Source organism: Hirundo rustica, chromosome 1 (assembly GCF_015227805.2).
Source record: "Hirundo rustica isolate bHirRus1 chromosome 1, bHirRus1.pri.v3, whole genome shotgun sequence".
NCBI classification, from domain to species: domain Eukaryota; kingdom Metazoa; phylum Chordata; class Aves; order Passeriformes; family Hirundinidae; genus Hirundo; species Hirundo rustica.
In genome coordinates, this window is record NC_053450.1 from 48,185,486 (window position 1) to 48,198,896 (window position 13,411).

Here is a 13,411-nt window from a genome sequence, read left to right on the forward strand (position 1 = left end):
TTTGCCAATCTAATAATGCACATACTAAACACTTACACACTCACCAGGTTTCCTAGACCTGCTCATCTTGGAAGGCTCATCCAGAATCTCACAGCTCAAACTGTGGGAATCTCCTCTTAAACCTGCAGCCTGTATTCTTAAATCTACACTTAATTGTTCTCCCTACTATTTTATACTCATGTATACTCCTTATAGTCACTGTCCACTGTCCTCCAGTTTCTCTTCTTTGCACCTTTCCCATTCTGTGCCTTGTGAGTGAAGGTAGTTTGCCCTCTCACAAGACAGGGTTTCCAGCCTCCTGGTTGTTCTGCCAGCCTGGTGTCACACCTACTTTCAGCATGCTCTGTGTCTTTTTTCCATCTCTTCCTACAAAGGCAGCTGCCCAGAGCGATACACAACACTTCACATGAGGTCTCTCCTCAGCACCTGGCTCAGCAGTACAGCTAAAATGCTCCCCTCTTCTCAGGGAAGTGTTGTAGGGACACTGCATCCAACTTGCACTTCCTGTGACTCACTGCAGCACTCTGGTTTTCACCTTCTCTGAACCCTCTGGCTCCAGTTCATTGCCAAAATGTTTGTTATTTCCTAAATACTGTGAGATCTTATCTTCTGCAGCACTGCATTTCACACCTCTTCTGTGATGTGATTATTCCATCTTCCTTGTGGAGAACCAAATTCCAGTCTTTATTTAAAATGCCCCCTACCTCCAGGTCATCAGCATACTCCTACACTGACACTGGGTGAAAATATTAATGCAACTTAGTTGCCAAATTTAATTTTAGGAAACTCTGCCAAGAAAAATCCCTCAAATCTACTATTTATTTTTACCAGGTAAGTCACTTAAATTTGTTGTCTGTTAACCACACATTGAATTCTCAATGTAAATAGTTCGAGTCAGAGTTCAAATAAAAATCATGACCAATAATTTAACACGTGGGTTTTTCTTAGCTTTGTGAGACTGAAATGGAGGTGAAAAAAAGTTTTCCTCTAACTTTTCCGTTGGTGTTACACGTGCTAGCTCTGCCTTCAATAACCAAAGCAAAAGAAACAGGCATTCTTCATTTGAGCTAGCTGCGGTAAAAATCCATGTTAAAAACATAATGAAACTTTTAGATCTTTATGAGCTAGTAGGTTTTAAGTTCTAATAACCCCTTCCCCACAATCTTTAATTTTATCTGCTGCAGCATCCCTTACTTGGCTAGGCTCTCCTTGGAGTTGATGTGGCATTAACACTCCTCTCCTGTCAGTGAGGGGAAGACCTCAGATCAGCAATGTCAAACCAAGATTCTCCAAGTCCTTAACACAGCCTTTTTGGCATGTTTGGTCCATGACTGCTTCTGCTTCCCTCTCTAAAGAATCCCTTAAACACAAGTGATATGAATTGCTTTGCCAGATGCCTGATACGATTTCTCTTGGGAAAAACACACGTTGATGTTAATCTCACATGACATTGGGAGATTAAAAGTATATTTCCTCCAGGGATAAAAAAATAGAAGTCATCCTGATTTTCCTATTTGGTGCTCATATAAAGCTGGTTACATGGAAGAGAGAACTCCATGGGTCTCCTGCCTACTAAAATATTTTGTTCCATACTCATTCTGAATCAAATTGTCCTGAATTTGTGACTGTGGCTCTACAGCTACGAATTGTCCATGCTTCCTTCATTCCCAAATGGGCTCATGGGATTGTAGACACCTTACTGAATAAATACAGCAAGAAAAATGTTATTTCCATCTCTTTGAACGAGATCTCATGCTGGAGACTAATATAGAAGAAAAGAAAAAACAAAACAAAAAAAAAAAAAAAAAACCCCAAGTGGTAAGAAAGAACAAGAAGCTGCAGCAGCTGGGGACAAAATTCCAAGGCAGGACTTATTCAACATGACCACAAGCAATTCTGTTACTTAAAAAATCTGCATGAATGCCAGGTAAGGAAAGACACACACAACATTTCAGTCAACTCATTGGCACCACTCCACCTCCCTGGTTACCCACCACATCACCTGTGCTTCAAGCTCCCAGTCCCCTATCAAGGCAATGTTGGAGACAAAGGTGCTCAGACCCTTCCAGATGGTTTTCCATGATGGCCCCATCAGCCAGGAGCAGGCCACTGAAGGCAGGCACACGCACTCCCTGCTGCCAATATCCATTAACCAGGACAACACCATGCTTGCAAAGTGAGGAAAACCAGGGTCACTGAACGTCAGCGAGCTCAGCATCCTTTCTTGGGGGTGCCCAGTGCCTTTGAAGATCAGGCCCTCGGGTACTCACTACGTGAAGACATGAATAGACCTTTCTCTCTGCCCTCGCTGGAGACACTGGCAGCATTGTTAGAGCACGAGCACAACCAAGTCTAAACTGGCTGAAAATTTGGCTGGCCTTTTTGCTTCAGCGTGATCAAATGGCAGCATTGCTCACCGAGTGTGAAGGGCATGAAAGGATTAGCCGCCCTCCCCCAGCACCAGGTGAGCTCAAACCCTTCCAATTCACTACATGTCAGTTTACAAGTAAAACATAAGGTATAAATGCAGCTATTGTTAAGGTGAAGCAGCCGTCCTGGCTGGGGAATAAGATTAGCAATTTACCCTTTGTAAAAGGATTAGCACAACCCTATTGTTTCAGTGTTTATTTATCAATTTGCATTTTTAAAAGGGGACATATATCTGATGAGGGCCCACGTTCTCCATGTACCCCGGGCCACACCATTTCCTTCCAACTCCCCACTGACAGGACTTAGCAGAGCATTTTATAGACCAGAAATCGAGGAGAAACCAAAACTTTGGCACCGCTGCTGCTCACACAGCACTTTGTTGGGCCAGCAGGCGTTCCTCCATCTTCCAGCTGAGCGGAACTGCTGGGTGCTGCCAGCCACGCAGATCAAACACCAGAACCGGCTTCCCACTTTTCCTCAGAGACCTGAGCTGAATGCAAAGATGTTTACAGCCCATTCACCACAGTTTCTAAGGACGTGGAAACCTGTGCCAGGTTCTTCCCTCACTTGGATTGCAGGCACCGAAGCAATGAAGCACCTCTGAAATTAGCACTGATTCCACACTTGCGGTCTTCCAAGCCTCTCAAATAATTCCTATAGCTTCCACTGGGCTCACAAAAGCCTGTTATTTTCACTGACAAGGGTAGTGAAGAAATTACTCAGCCCATTGAGCACGGAGGTTAGCATCAAACATCATTTCTTGGCATCCCAGCATCTCCAATGGGTCCTCAGCCTCAGCGGTGTTGGGCGTTTTTGGGAGCCTTGTAAAGGAGCCTTCATTGCTGCCAGGACGGGTTCAGTCTCCACTGCCGCAGGGATTCCTCGCTGGAGTTCAAGTTGAGGGAAGAGGTTTCACACAGAAACACGGGAGAGGGGGACTGGCCACTTGGCAGACAACAGCTGCTCACTCGGATTAGGTAAAAATTCCTTCGTTACAGGGAACAGGGGTGTTTTGGAAGGTGAGAGAGCAGATTTTTTTAATTAAAGTGACGCCCTTGCATTTGCACTCTGGCGTAGCCCCACACCCCGCTTTTCCATAAGACAGCGATTTAGGAAGCTATTCTTTTAGACCATAAAAATAGTTTGAAAGACGAACAAGCATCCAGCTGTGCTAAATTATTTTCCTGCTCCCTCAGGACCCAGCAGCAAACCACAGCATGTATTTTACAGGCATATGATTTATTTATATGGACTAACATACAGGTATTGATTTTGACCCATAAACCCCCTCTGTGGCTGGGGGCCTACACATCCCAAAGCCTTCTCCCAGCCCAGGCTCCACCACCACAGCTGTGCAGGAGCAGGATCCCCATTTGTGAGAGACGGAGAAGAAACCGCAGGGTGTTCTCTGGCTTTTTGTAACTCCTTCCTCACATCCATTTCTTTTTCTTTTCCCAAACCATTCTAGTCTGTTGATCAAGCGTCTCACACAGGCAATTCATTTTTCCTGGTCATGGGGGAAATGAAGAGGCTCCAGTGGGAGCTGTTAAGACCTTAAAATACTCTCTGTGCTGCTGGCTTATTGCAGATACCCTGATTCATGGTCGAAAAGAGAGGCCAAAAGTGGACTCGATTAATGACATGAATTTTGGAATCATCAAGGAGCATATAAGGCAAGCAACAGATACTCTGACCTGAGGATCATGTGCAAGCATAAAATAAAATAAAATAAAATAAAATAAAATAAAATAAAATAAAATACACACAAAAGGAAGGGAGAGAATATAAGGGACAGACCCTGCCCCCAGGGCTTACAATTTACATTTAGATTACCACAAGTAGAAGCAACATTGCAGGGAAGGGGGGGTGAATGTTACAACAACAAAACTTTGTGGCTGGCCTGCACTGTAATTTCACTAATTAGAAAAAATGAACTTCCTAGTTAATAAATCAGTGCTATCGACATTTCCATGAATTTGAGGGAGACACACAAATACCTGCGGGATAGAGCCTTTGGATTTAGCCATTCTACTCTCTAGAGTAATGGTATTAAATCATTAGCCTCTGAGGTCTGCTTTGAAGACAAATGAAACGTACCTCAAGGAGAAACAAGCCTATTTCCTAAACTTCCATTCACTGTATGTCCCTGAGTAATGCTGGTGGGCACAATCAAACAAATCACGTGATGTTGTAAGCAATTGCCCCAGAATGACACATGGAGAGGATTTCCTGCTCTTTTTACTCAACTGAGAAAATCAGTTACCACATTCTCATGGACAGGGGCTGGCAATCTCCCAGTACATGTAGCTACTGACCTCTCCATAGGAGCTGGATTAACCAGGCTGACTGCTGGTGAGCACTCAGGTGTCTGTAAACAATGACCTAGATACAGATGCCTCAACTTGAGAGCAAGTCTCCTCAACAGACCTGCAGAGCCCTCAGTCATCTTTTAGACTGGACTAGCATGGCTATTAGCAATAAATATCTAATCAAACCTCAGCACAGCACCAGCGCAGACATTCATCAATCACCAGGTGCCATGGCTACGGCACAACACAGCGCAGTAAAGCCACGGCACCACTGGCACCATCACGGTCCTTTATCGGCACTGCACACACCGCGTCCCTTCACGAGGCGGCAGCGTGCTCTGGGAAGGCGGTGGCACTAGCAAACACGATTATTCATGGCTCTTCCCAAAACAGGGCCCTCTCCTGATCCTGATTTACCAAGATTCCCCTCTCAGTATGGAAGCGGAGAAGTGACTGTGACTCTCTGATACTCCTTGACTCTCCTCCAAAGGCTGCTGGTACCAGCCTAAGATCTGTGAGGACAACTGCTGATGCCAAGAACTGTACTGAAGTGTAGTTTTTGTTCAGCCCAATGTTTAAGATTGGATAGTATAGGTGAACTACCATGAGGCATGGCTGAAATGAGCACTGTGTGGGTACAACTGAATACATTGCCTCATCCCAAAAAGAACAGAAGGGAAAAGCCAATTACTCTGCACTGAGAACACTTTCCCATTCAGTTGGCTAGAAACAGACCTGGGATCTCTTGGTATTCTTAATATTTGAGCCACTTTATTTTTTTATATCAAATTATCCCCAGACTTTCAGTCTAATATTCTGTTGCCGTGAGCTTTCTGGATTTAAATGAGGAAACAGAAAGCAATAAACATTTGAAGCCAGACAAGCTTTTGGGTGGCAACCATGTTCTGTCAATTTAGCACGTTAGCACATGTGTCTGGGGTGAGACTTCAGCTTCCAAAGGTACCTTTCAATGCCACGCTTCAGATTCCCCTTCCTCACCCTGCCAAAAGTGCTCACTGAGTGAAGGTGGTTTCCTGAATCCAGCGACTGGCTGTGATCATGACACTTTCTATCTTAGCTTCAGGAACATCAAAAGGCAAATCAGTTATGATTTTAGAGTGCCCACAGTCAACTATTTTAAATCAAACAAAGGTTTAACAACACATTCTAGTTTTAAGGCACTTTTCAAAAAATACTGTACTACTGGATGACCACAGAGTATTCCACGGTCAAGGCTAAATGGACACCACTGTACCAGGCAAATATTCTAGAGAATACTGTGACAATTGTTTAAAGGCAAACAGAGAGAATTGATAAGGCAGAGGTCAACAAGTGGCTCTGATACAAAAGATTTTTTAAAAAAGCAGACCCAGATCATGGTACAGTAACTTTTATTGCAGAGATCAGTAGGTATTCATAAGTACTGTACATACATGAGTGCCTCACACTTATGCCAGCCTGCACAGGGCTAAAATGGAAGCATATAACCAATTAGTGTTAATAGGCAAACAATCATTAGAAGTGTTAACAAGTGATGGTGGAGAGGCTCTGTTTTTCATTTTATTACTGATCTCTAGTAAGTGCTATTATGCTCGTAGAATAACATTCTATTATGAAATGCACATGCACAGCATTAAAGCCTTTGATAGTCCAACGCTTGCCAGCGGCAGCAAAACTGCAAACAAAGTGAAAGAATCATTTCTGAAATGCCAACAGTCATTAGCATTCACAAAGTTTAGAGGATGCAGAGAGCCAATAAGCTAAAGTGTAAATAACAGGAATTCACTATGACCTGAGGATCTTCTTAATCAACTGAATATTCAGTTTCTTCCCATTTTTTAAAAGAGCCTCAACACACATGCTTAATCTCAATTGATTTGTGCCTGAACTAGGGTCTTGAGTCTGTTACATATTTTAAAATCTTCTTAGCCAATAGAGTCCCCTAACATTTTTCTCTTTTGTAACACAGCAAGCAGCTGCAACTGATCATATTTCATTATGGTTTTGTATATGTTTTATTTTAAAATAAATTTTACTTAACCAACGAAAATGCGACTGAGTGACTTCTGCTCACTGTAGAAAAAGATTTTTCTGAAGACTGGCAGAATTGGACATGACATCAGATACAATGAAGACAATGCATGGGTTGAGGGAAGAAAAAAAACACCTCAAAATGAAAACGTTTACAGGACAAGACAAGACTTAATCCTTGCCTACTTTCTATTACTATTCACAGACAGATGACCTGAAAATTATGTATGCATTCTATATGACTATCTATTTATTGCAACCATTTCTTCAGCTTTGACCTACAACCAGAACAATAAGTGAACAAGGCTTAGATTTCTGTTTTGGAAATATGCAGTCTCCATCCACCAGGAAAAGTCTCAGTGGGAACTCAACCTACAACATCCTGTATCATAAGTGAGTAACACCAAGCCCCTCCCAAGCCACCTTCAGCACCAACACAACAGAGCAGAGAAGTGCACACAAGTCACTTTACTGCCCTGCATAGGCTACATTTAGGAGACTTTACTGAACTATTAAATAACCAATTATGACAATATAAGATATTAAATACAGATAGGGTTGCGTCAACCAAGCTACTATATTTGGGCTTTGGGCTTTTAAAATTCTTCCCTGCAGAAATATTGGGGATATTCAAGTAAGTATTACACATTTCTTTCCAACACGCACCTCTATCTTTAGAAGACACCTAAAATTCAGTGAAGAAAGAAGAAAAAATGTAACACAGCAAAGTCCTACTGGGGAATAGGGTTTTAATGAACACACAAAGCAACGAGGTGACATCTTTATCAGCCCTCATAAACCTTGATTGAATACACAGTGATAAGGCCTGTTTTAACTGCCATCCTCACGATAACGCAGGCAGAGACAACGCGGGCCTTAGCAGCGACCTGCGCGAGGGAGCCCTTCCCGAAGAGGCCACCCTGCCCACTGCCAGGCAGTGCCTGCGCTGGGCACAGCCCACAGCCTGGATGGCTGCCTGGGCTGCGCCACGCCGGGAGGCACAGGGCTGGGGTGCCCAGGGGGGTACAACCACATCCTCTCCCGGCACCGGCTTGGACGATAATCTGCGTCAGAGCTCGCCCGGCTTTGGAGACGGACACCTCTGCGGAAAGATGGGTGCTTCGAGTCACGGCGACCTTTAGCACTCAGATCTGCAAACACCAAGAATTCCATACAAGTGGTTTTAAAGAATTCAAGGAAAGGCTTTTTGGGGTTCTTTGGTGTTTGTTTTTGGTTGGTTTGCTGTCAGGTTTTTTTTTTAAACCACCGTCATCTGTGAGGTGCATAACTGCATTCAGCACTAGGAAGCAAGTCCGCATTTGGGGCCAGCGTGGCTATGGAAGTTGCCAATGACACGACTTCTATTAGAAGATTTGCCTTGGCCATCTAGGATTTTTATTTATTTTTTTAATAAGTATTTCAAACCTTTAAGCATCTCCAATAAACATCCATGCAAATTGCCAAATTAGTAAGCTAGGGTTTAACTGTTCTTCTGCAATTATTTCTAACTTAAAGAAAATACATCTTACACTTGAACTTTAATTCTTTCTCCCCAAAATCGTTCTTCCCTCACTGCAATGCTTGCAGTGACACCCACTGGCTGTGGGAGGTGGAGTTCCAGAGAGCACTCACTAAAATGCTTCACTGCACTGACAAGATCACAGAGACAGAACCTCTGAGAAATGCTGCCACCCAAATGCTGGCACTTAAAGTTATAACTCAGTACCTGTACTGAATACAGCCCTTTCTCATTAACACTTCAATAAGGAAATAATGATCATTACTTGATAAGTATAATAAAACACATATTTGTATATAATTATTAGTTAATTAATAACTCCCATTGCTTGGGTGGTGGAAGGTATTAGTTCATTTTACGCCTATTTGCTCTGTGGCAAGACTGAAGTAGCCCTAGTATGCGGTTTCAGTTTTTCATCAGGAAAACACTGAGCTGAACTGGTACACCAGAGTGTGACTGGCTGGCAGGGGAGGCATCTCACCTTCTTGGGAACATGTTAAGGCTGCTATAGGATTCCCTGTGTACACCAGCAGATTTCTTTTTGTGTCCCCAAGCAGTAATTTCTCATTTCACACTTAAGAAAGAGAGGAAACGCAAAACTAAGTAACTTGTGTAAAAACTCACAAGAAAACCATGGAAATCAAATCTAACAAATCACAATCTAATGGCCTCAGTTAGAGGACAACTTGTTTCTTCAACTGTATTACAGAAACTTCTCTATAATATATACACATAGATTCTTAATGTTTAAACAAAATTATCCAAGTTTAAGCTGAAACACAAACAAATCACTCCTGTTACACAAGGTATTTACCAGAAGAAAAGGCTGAGTTTTAATTTAACTACACATGATGGCTTGGAATGGATCAAGGGAAATTTCAGAAATACTTAGAATAAAAAATTAGAAAAAAAAGAGACCTACTTTTTGACTGCTCCATGGCATGAGCCAAGAGCAAATGGCTCCTGGCTGTGAGCATGCAAGGTGTGTTTGCTGACTTACTCACATTAAAAATATTTTAGTCACCCTTGTGTTATTTCCCGCATATACAGCACTAATGTTCTCTCCAGAGAGTCAGAAGCAGAACTATTACATTCATGGAAAACACATTTATACAGGACTTCCCGCAGAGCTGAAAAAAAAAAAAAAGTTATCCAATGCCTCTCCAGCCAAACTTCCTCCTGAAGTGAAAAATCCTTCCCTTTGATAAGAAAGCTGTGTCAGACCACATTTCTGTCCCTGACAAAAGAACCACTCTCCCTTGGCTTGCTCCAGTTTTGGCAGCCGTGCTCAGCAGAACCAGGCTGCTTTTCCCAGCCAGTCACCACGCTTAGCAGAGACACCACTTTATCTTTCTTGAACAATAAAACAAAAATGAACTATGCACAAGCAAGCAGTAACTGTGGGTAACACTGCCCACAGCTCCAAGGCAGGCAGTTCTCTGGGTTAGAAATTCCATCAATAACGTAACACATCATTAAAGACCTCTCCGTCCTCCCCCCTCTCCCTTGGTGTTTTTTTTTTTTTTTTTTTGCCTGTCCACATTCAAAGCTATCTAAGGAGATGTTCAATGCTGCATATACACAGTTCACAGCAAAACAAGCTAGGCTTCATAGCTTCCTTCTTTCTTTCCATATCAGGAGGAAGCAAATCAATAAAACACGGGGAAGGACACTTTTCACACAAACACGGAAAGCTGGTGCCTTAGAGATTCTCTTGTTTCTAATTCACTGACAGCCAACCCACAGATACACGAGCAAACTTGTTCTGGAGTTTTGGGCTAACGGTTCCAAGCACCACCCAATGCTCTATGTCCAGGTTCCCTCGGGTACCTACTGACTTAATCCCAGGCTACCTACCCTTCCAGAAAAGCCAGATGTACCAACTCATGAAAAATATTATGTTACCATGAATGCAGTTCACTTCTGCTCTCACTGCTAGCTCCTATGGACACAGCACTGTGCCATGAAGATGCCTTAATCTATATCCACCCTTCAGATACCGCAGGTCACATGGCATTTAGCATTCAGTTGTGACAGGGAAGAGCTTTAACCTAGGATGTGCTGAGCCCTTCCTTATCTCCCCTAGAAAAACCTGCCAGCTCCAGGCCATCTCTATTAATATTCCTATGAGCAGAGCTGGTTAGCTTAGTGTTTAAGTACCTGTACCTCATAAAACAACCAATTTTAGGTCAACAGGCCTAATTTTGTAGGAAAGAACGGGCCAAATCCAAGAATTCCAGGCACAGCAATGATGCCCCTATTGACCTCCTCTCAAAATTAAAAATTAAAAGCCACATAGGGAAGAAAAAAAAAAAAGAAAAAAATTTTAAAAAAAGGCATCTCAACATTTGATAGTTGAAGATGGTTAGAATGAAAAAGCTCAGACCAAATCAACATTAAATTCCTTTCCTTGTCCTGGAAAGTTACAGAGGATAACACTAGCCCTCCCATAACCCCACAAGTACATATTCATACCCTTGGAAAGATGTTCTGGGGAGAGGTAGTATGATGGGTCAGGAGCAGTTGGAACAGATATACGGGATATATGTTTCATTTCAGCAAATTCAGATGGCAAGTAGCAATTATGGCAGCATTTTTGGCTAAATGAAAATTGGCAAGAGAAATGAAAAACCAGGCACAGTTGCCATCCAGTAGAGGGTGAGAACAAAACAAACCAAAACAAACCAAAACAACAAAAGAAAGATAACTCTCTTCTGAAACACTCCTGCTAGTTTCTTTTTTTCCTTCCTGAGGACTATTTGACTACGTACTCAAAGTTGAGAAACTCCTATGAAAGTCAGTGACTAACCTTTCCTGGAGTGCTCAACAACTGCTTGCCAAATCTTGGTGTCACCATTTGATTCAGCACAGCAGATAAAGCCTAAAATTAAATGTCTGGTATCCCAATCTTGTTAATAAAGACATGCTTTTCAAATCTATTTCATTTCCATGCCACTTACCAATAAAGCAATGTCAGCTCAGGATAAGTAGATGCCCAGAGGGCTTGGCCCACTCAACCCTACTTGGCTGCAACACTTTAAAAGTGTAAGTGGCTCCCAACTTCTGCTTGCTGCAGGGCAAGCACCTCACACAGCTCATTACTGAGCAGCTGATTTGCAGCAGCTCCTTCATGCTGCTGCCTGGGTGCAGACAGCCACAGTACACAGAAAATCCAACTCAAAATCACTTACTCCTTTACATCCTCTGTGCGTGTCATGGGAAGAGAGCTGTGTTAAACAGAACAGCAGATCAACAACTTTTGCACCAGGGACTGGCTTGTAACTCCCATGTCTTCTTTCTTCACTGGTGGAATAGTTTCAGTACAAGACATATTCATTCCATCCAGGGAGATTTGGTGTGGAGGGACCTATCCAGGGTGGTGGGACATGCAGGACATGGCAGGGTTACAACAGGACTCAATGTATCCATGTTACAGGCTCTCCAGAGAGGGTACAGAATTTTAAACTCAATTTTAGTAGATCACTCTTCTCTCTGTCAAATTTGCCATCTGAGTTTCTCAACTCCAGAAGAACTAGGTCTAGGACTGTATTTTAGCTTTAGGCTTCCCCACGACCTTACTCTAACACACTCTTCTATCTCAACAAAAAAAGTGTGGTGCTTCCAGACTCCATCTCCTCTACATGAAATGGTGGGAGAATGCAGTTTCAGAGGACAATGATATGAAGACTTCCTCAGCCTTACACAGAATCAGAATCACCTGACCAAAACCCAATGTCAATATAAATTAGTGTTTTAAGTGCCATGTGCTATAAATGAGAAAAAGAGACAAACTTGAGCATGATGTGGCTGTACCACAAACAGCTTAACTAGGGCCTCTGTGTTAGGAAAAGCCACCCTGTCTGGATAGACCTGAAGTAATCTTTATTTTGCAGGTATCATCACAGAAGAAGAGAGAAAGAATAATAGCATTCTATTTCAAAGCCAACAATCGATGGCCATTGGGAAATAAATGCTATGTAATTGCTACTTAGTTTATATAGCTTTCATACAGATCATGATGCCTCACGATTGTAAGGTATATACACAGTAGGGGTTACGAAATTTTAGCAGAAAAGTATTACTTGGAACATGGTTTCAGATTTACTTTATTTAAAGAGATGGAATTCATTTCCTAATTCTTTATGGAGGCCACAGGAAGTCTAAAACTAGACCCCTTCTCTTTGCAAGCAATCCTACTGAACTTCCACCAAGCAACATAAGTGCACAAGACACTAGATGGAAGTTTCTCTTTTCTAGATGTCTGTAAGTTTCTTTTAAAAGAAATCCTTAAGCTGTCACCTGTGGCCTATAGGACAAAAAGACATCACCAAAGTCAAACAACCTTGAAACATTTACTTGTTTCTGAATTTCCTCATAATGTTGAGATCAGAAGTGCCCCTATCCTTTCCTCAGGTGGTAGACAAAAGTCTCTTTCTTATGCCATCAATGGAGAGAAATAAGGGATGTCAATAAATTAATGTGAAATTATGCCAAGACCAAATCCAGGAATTCATCCTGTCAGTGCACGAAATTCAGAGTGGAGTTAGGGATACGAGGACAGGGCTTCACTATGCGTATGCCAAGCTCAAGTGTAAAAGAAAACAGGAGGACGTTCAAAAGGGACATACCAAGAAGGAAAGGACACAGTTCTGCTATCAAAAATACAGACAAAGAAAGAATTGAAATGGAGGGTTTCAGTAGCGGGACAGAAGCACTGAGGACATAAATACAAACCCCACAACAGACATGACAGAGAAAATAACAAGAGTTGCAAACATGAAGGTAAGGAAGGCCCTCATTAAATTCAACACACGTAAGAACCTGTGCCTGAATGACACTGACCATCTCAACATTCCTATTTGTGACCATGACTTTGCTACAAGGGATGGAAATTTTCATTAAAGGAATAGCTCTCTGGTCTGCTCAACCTCTTGGGAGAAAGATTATGAGTTACTTCAAACTTCTGGCCTTCAAGTTACTTGCATACTCAAGAAAGCCTTGAGAAGCTGGACATTCCTTCCCCTGAGCAACTTGATGGGCTTCAAAGCATATTTAACTATAAGCTGTGTTACTATAGAGTGGAAAATATTAATCAGCTCTAGCCATCTAGGGAGACTGTGGT